The 7076-nt window shown below is 38.6% G+C and overlaps 1 non-coding gene across 1 annotated transcript; it reads right to left on the bottom strand.

The window, feature by feature from the left end:
• Positions 1-5488: 5488 nt before the first annotated feature.
• On the bottom strand, positions 5489-5590 carry LOC113907128. The gene has a single exon (XR_003515113.1). It is a non-coding gene; the product is annotated as a U6 spliceosomal RNA (small nuclear RNA).
• Between the last annotated feature and the right edge of the window lie 1486 nt (positions 5591-7076).

Genomic DNA, 7076 nt, shown 5'->3' with positions numbered 1-7076 from the left:
CAGTGGTCACATATGGATGTGAGATTTGGACCCTAAGGAAGGTTGGGCTCTGAAGAACTGATGCTTTTGGACTGTAATGTTGCAAAAGACTCTCAAGAGTCCATTGGACTGCAGGGAGATCAAACCAGTCAATCCTAAAGGAAATCCACCCTGAATATTCATTGGAAGGACTGATGCTGGAGCTGAAACTCCAATACGATAGCCATCTGATGTGAAGAGCTGACTTTTTGGGAAAAAACCTGATACTGGGAAAGATAGAAGATAAAAGGAGAAGGGCAGGCAGAGGATGAGATGGTTGGATAGCATCACCGACTCAATGGACATGCATCTGAGCAAACTCCAGGAGATAGTGAAGGACAAGGGAGCCTGGCATGCTGCAGTCCATGGTGTCCCAAAGAGTTGGACATGATGTAGCAACTGAACAACAACAACATAGGATTATGTTTGAAATTCACAAATTATGTTTGTAAAATACATAATTCCAAGTATAAAATACATAAAATACAAGTATTGCTTGTATTTTCTAGAATTTTTTTAAAATATAATCACACACTCTTTTTTTGTCTGGCTTCTTGCTTTCAGCATAATTATTTTGAAATTTATTTACATTGTTGTGTGCTTCCCAGGCGACTGGTGGTAAAGAGCCTGCCTGCCAATGTAGGAGACAAAAGAGAGGTGGGTTCTATCCTTGGTTCTGGAAGACCCCCTGGAGGAGAGCATGGCAACCCATTCCACTATTCTTGCCCGGAGAATCCCCATGGACTGAGGAGCCTGGAGGGCTACAGTCCATAGGGTCGCACAGAATTGGACACGACTGAAGCAACTAAGCACTCACGCACGCATATGAATACTATTCAGCCATAAAAACGATGAAATATTGCCATTTGCAGCAACATAGACGGACCTAGAAACTAACATATTAAATGCAATAAAAGTCAGTGAAAAACAAATATATTATGTATATGTGGAATCTAAAAATTAATACAAATGAACTTATTTGCAAAACAGAAACAGATTTACAGACATAGAAAACAAACTTATGGTCACGAAAAGGAAAGGGATGGAGAGATAAATTAGGAATATGAGATTAACACATAGACAGTACTATATACACAATAGATAAATAACAAGAATATACTGTCTAGCACTGGGAACTATATTCAAATCTTGTAATAGCCTATAATGGAAAAGAATATTAAAAAGTATATATATACACACATATATATATAAAACACTGTTGTACACCTGAAACATTGTAAATCAACTGTAGTTCAATTTTTTAAAAAAGCAGGAGAGGAAAAAAGATGAACAAAATAGCTAAGACTGTTCTGCATTATAATTTAAATTCTAAGTTCATTGTGTGTGAGAGTTGTGTTATGTAGGAAAATCATGAAAATGTTTCTTTTCCTTCTTGTTGGTACCACTCTGGAAACTGACGTTTGTCCTTGGCAGATCAATGTGTGTTTGTGTGCCTGATTTGATGATTGTCTACTAAATCCTCAGAATAACAAGGCTCTTTCTAGATACTAGACTATGCAGCTGGACTTAGAATAGAAAGTACACCTGGAACCGCCATGCCTTTTCCATGGTATTATTCTAGACTGGTCCCATCATGGCATCTGGTCCCATCACTTCATGGGAAATAGATGGGGAAACAATGGAAATAATGACAGACTTTATTTTGGGGAGCTCCAAAATCACTGCAGATGGTGACTGAAGCCATGAAATTAAAAGACACTTGCTCCTTGGAAGAAAAGCTATGACCAACCTAGACAGCATATTAAAAAGCAGAAACATTACTTTGCTGACACAGGTCCATCTAGTCGAAGCTATGGTTTTTCCAGTAGTCAGGTATGGATGTGAGAGTTGGACTATAAAGAAAACTGATGTCAAAGTGTTGATGGTTTTGAATTGTGGTGTTGGAAAAGACTCTTGAGAGTCCCTTGGACTGCAAGGAGATCCAACCAGTCCATCCTATAAGAAATCAGTCCTGAATATTCATTGGAAGAACTGATGCTGAAGCTGAAACTCATACTTTTGCCACTTGATGCAAAGAACTGACTCATTTGAAAAGACCCTGATGCTGGGAAAGATTGAAGGTCAGAGGAGAAGGGGACAACAGAGGATGAGATGGTTGGATGGCACCACCGACTTGATGGACGTGAATTTGAGCAAGCTCTGGGAGTTGGTGATAGACAGTGAAGCCTGGTGTGCTGCAGTCCATGGGGTAGCAAAGAGTCGAACATGACTGAGTGACTGAACTGATTCTAGACTGAAATATTCAAGGTGGGGAAACATGTTGCTGGGAGATACTCAGATCCATAGACTATCAGGAGAGGAAAGGAGGTTGTGAACTATAATCTACAATTCAAACAAACCATTAGCAGCGGAAAAATGAAGAGTGTTTTCTGACTGGACAGAGAATGCCTTTCTGAGCAACAGAGTGCAGGTGGGTGAATCCATAATGGACGTGGCGCAAACCTCTTCTTACCCTTCATTTTCCTAAGTATACTAAGGAAAGTGATTCCAGTGAGTGGGCAAGGGAAATCTGAGGTTTGGGTTGTGCCCTGAAGAGGATGAATAGAGAACTCTGAGAGCACATATGAGTGACATCCAAGGAAGGAGGGCTCTGAAGGAATGCTTCCCATAGGAGAAGACATCTGAGCCGCATTTTGGATTAATAACATTTTCCATAAACTGTCTAGCAAAACCAAGTATATGTAACTTTGTTCTGTATTTTCCTAGTCTTCTGTAAATGTGTTATCACACTTCCATAACTTTAAATAGGAAAGAGAAAAAAAGAAATCTTGATGAGCAGAGTTTTTAGGAAACTGATGCATAGATAGGTGAATATATTTCCCCAGAGAAAATGAAGCATATGGTCGGGTATCTGATTTGGCAATATGACAGAATATTTGAAATTGGGACTCTCCAGTAGAAGACAGCATATGGTCACTGGAAGCACAGGGTGTAGTTTGGGAGAAGGCACTAAGGTGTGAGCCAAAGAAACGGTGAGTGACTGCACTGGGATGAAGCAAATGTCTAAAGCCATCAGCATTGACTGCAGAGAGTTAAAAATAGCACTAAATAGAAGCCAACCAAGATCCCCTGCAGAGTTTCTCACCCACTCTCCTCTCTCTGATGTGACAGATATCAACAGCCTCCAGCAACGCCCACCAGGTAGGCTTTAGAAGTGGGTGATGATAGATTTTGAGGCAACAGTGGACATGAGGGTCAGCAAAAAAACAGTGAAGTAGTTGGGAAACAGACAGCAAATCCTGCTGCAAAGATACTGATTACACCTCTCTCAACTCCCACCTGGGACAAAGGCCAGCATTGTAAATATTTTACTTAATAGTTTATATGTCCCTCAGAAGACAGGATACAAAAGATGTTCTTTCTTTTTGAAAGGGAAACAATATTTTTAACCTAAAGAGAAAATGGAGGGATGGGTGGGAGGGAGGCTTGAGGGAGGGGACATATGTATCCTTAGAGCTGATTCACATTGTTGTGCAGCAGAAGCTAACACAACATCGTAAGGCAATTGTCCTCCAATTGAAAATATATCCTATGATAAACCATAATGGAAAAGGATATTTTAAAAAGAATATATATATATATATATGTACACAACCAAATCACTTTGTTGTATAACAGGAATTAATGACAATGTAAATCAACAATGCTTCAATAAAAATAAAAAGAGAAAATGGATTAGATCAATTACATTTTGGTACCACCTACTTGACTTCCTCCTCTGCAAGGCATTAACTCCTAAACACCTGTATTTAAAATAGTGTAATATTATTATGGTACTTCATGGGATAAGAGAAAATAAATTTTAAAAATCTAAGGACTTCTTGAAAAGGGAATAAAAGGGTGAAAATCAACCAGAAACCTAATTCGGGGAGGAAATAATTTGTGAAAATCAAATAGGTAGATAATGGTGACAAAGCAAATCATGACATTTCTTAGAGGGGGTGATAAATTTTCAGAATCTGAGTTTACTTCTTTGCATTTCATGACATAATGAAGTAGTTAATCTCATACATTCATGTTGAATAAAACAGGTAACTTGACAGGAGCAAACACTTTTTTAAAGTTTTTATTTTTTATTGGAATATAACTGATTAGCAATGTTGGGATAGTTTCAGGAGGTCAGCAAAGGACCTCAACCATACATTTACATGTATCTATTCTCCCCCAAATTCCCCTCCCATCCAGGCTGTCACATAATATTGAGTAGAGTTCCCTGTGCTATACAGTAGGTTCTTCCTGGTTACCCATTTTAAATATAGCAGTGTGTACATGTCCATACAAACTCCTTAACTATCCTTCCCTACAACCTTCCCCCCAGCAATCTTAAGTCCGTTCTCTAAGTCTGTGAGTCTGTGTAAGTTTATTTGTATAATTTCTTTTTAGATTCCACAGGTAAGTGATGTCATACAATATTTCTCCTTCTCTGTCTGACTTACTTCACTCAGCATGACAAACTCTAGGTCCATCCATGTTTCTGCAAATGGCATTATTTTACATTTTAATGACTGAGCAATATTCCATTGTATATATGTACCACATTTTCTTTATTCATTCCTCTGTTGATGGACATTTAGGCTGCTTCCATGTCTTGGCTATTGTAAACAGTGCCACAGTGAACATTGGGGTGCGTGTATCCTTTCAGATCATGTTTTTAAGAGCAGATAATTTTAAAAAGAAGGAAAACAAGGCCAAAAAAATACATTAAAATATTTAGCCTCACTAGTAATCAATAACAATGAGATAATGTCTTTATCAAGTTAATAAAAATTAAAAAAAAAACAATAATGCTCAGGGTTGTTGAGGGTAGAACTGTATAGTCTCACAGGTGGCTAGAGGGAGCATAAAAGGTATGACTTTTCTGGGAAGCAAAATATAAGACAAATCTCAAAAATGAGCCGAGCATCTGATGTAGAATTTTATTTCTAATATTTATTTTGGGGAAATAAACAGAAGGGATACAGTCCATAGGGTTGCAGAGTCAGACACGACTGCAGCAACTTAGCATGAATGTTTAAGGCCAGATATAAAATTTTAATAGTATTGTTTACAAAGCTGAAAACGTCCAAGAGTTAATTAATGAATGTGATGATATTTCTATCCATTAAGTGTGCAGTCATTTAAAATTGTACCTATATGCATATACCTGGGAAGAAATTCATAATGCTAATAATAAAGTAGGTTCTGAAATTGTATAGTTTGACTTCAAATTTTTTTAAATTTATAACTATAGACATGAATGCTTACCCCCAAAAAAGCCCAAAATGTTAGCAGTGACAAAATTATGGATACCTATTCTATCCTCTGATATTTTCTATTTTTCTTTAATAAAGATGTACTATTTATGTAACAATATTTTAATAATTAAAGCATAATTGATATACAATATCATTCGTTTCAGCTGTACATCATAGTAATTATAGTCATTGAAATGGTCACTGTGATAAGTCTAAAAAATGTGGAATGCTTCACAAATTTGCTTCCTTACACAGGGGCTATTCTAATCTTCTCTATATCATTCCAATTTTAGTGTAAATGTTGCCAAAGTAAGCACTATAATAACATTTTAATGACTACTTTATGAACAGAAGTATTTTCACTCAAGGTTTTCTCTCCAAAGAATGAAAAAAATCAGAATGCAGGAGTGTGAGGATGTCCAGAAGATGAAGCTGAATGAGAATTGCATGTGTTCAAGAGTCTAACTTTCAGGAAAAACAATGAAGAACTTTTATACATGCTCCAGAAATGATTAATTCAGCAAAGATTTTTTTAGGTCATCATTTTATTCTATTTTTCTGGCTTAAAAAATTCTTCATCTGGAGAACTACACTTTCATAAATTGGGGGATATAGGATGAGATGGAGTGGGGAAATTCAAATATTTTCTGTCAGCAGCTTTACTTCTGTCAGTGTTTATCTCATCACCAAGGAAAAATGGTTCACAATAGTCTTCAACCATCAGAAATATCTCAAGATTTCAAATATACAGTAAGAACCATCATACAGATGCTTTTATAGCACCTTTCAAAATGTTAACATCAAACAGCATCTGTAATAACCTTATGTTGTGTTGTTAGTCCCTCAGTTGTGTCGGACTCTGCGACCCCATGGACTGTAGCCCACTAGGCTCCTCTGTCCATGGGACTTTCCAGGCAAGAATACTGGAGTGGGTTGCCATTTCCTTCTCCAGTGGATCTTCCTGACCCAGGAATCAGGCCTGGGTATCCTGCCTCACAGGCAGATTCTTTACCACCTGGGCCACCCAGGGAAGCCCATATAAGCTATATCAAAGCAGTGTGATTCATAGGTCATCATGAAATGCAGGTTTCCAAACTATACACAAAAGTGTCTGTTTTAGCCAAGGTTCTCAGTAGCAGTAGTTAGAAACCAATTCTCACGGATTTAAGCAGATCAATAGTGGATTAAAAGGATATTGGGTTGCTTCTGCTGCTAAGTCACTTCAGTCGTGTCCGACTCTGTGTGACCCCATAGACAGCAGCCCACCAGGCTCCCCCATCCCTGGGATTCTCCAGGCAAGAACACTGGAGTAGGTTGCCATTTCCTTCTCCAATGCATGAAAGTGAAAAGTGAAAGTGAAGTCGCTCAGTCGTGTCTGACCCTCAGCGACCCCATGGACTGCAGCCTACCAGGCTCCTCCATCCATGGGATTTTCCAGGCAAGAGTACTGGAGTGGGGTGCCATTGCCTTCCCCAGGATATTGGGTTATACTTCCATAATTTTTGAAAATGATATTGAGTGCCTCACAGAATTGCTAGGAATGTTTGAAAAACTAAGCTTGAAGTCAAGCAGTAGGGATAAACCACCCACAGAACTGATCTGATGAAGGAGCTGGCTAGAATAACCAACCATCCTGGTTTTCCTGGGGTCGAATGATTTCCAGAGATTCAGAGGTTTCCATGCTAAGACTGGGTAAGAGCTATGCAAGCTGTGAGAAGAGGGTTCCCCCCGCACCCCCCGAGCCAGTGCCAGGGACATCAGGCTAGACCACACAGTCTGCCATTTGGCTACCTCTACACTGGA

This window comes from Bos indicus x Bos taurus, chromosome 16, assembly GCF_003369695.1.
Source record: "Bos indicus x Bos taurus breed Angus x Brahman F1 hybrid chromosome 16, Bos_hybrid_MaternalHap_v2.0, whole genome shotgun sequence".
Taxonomy (NCBI): domain Eukaryota; kingdom Metazoa; phylum Chordata; class Mammalia; order Artiodactyla; family Bovidae; genus Bos; species Bos indicus x Bos taurus.
The sequence above is the reverse complement of the archived record's forward strand: the minus strand, read 5'-3'. Positions and strand labels throughout refer to the sequence as shown.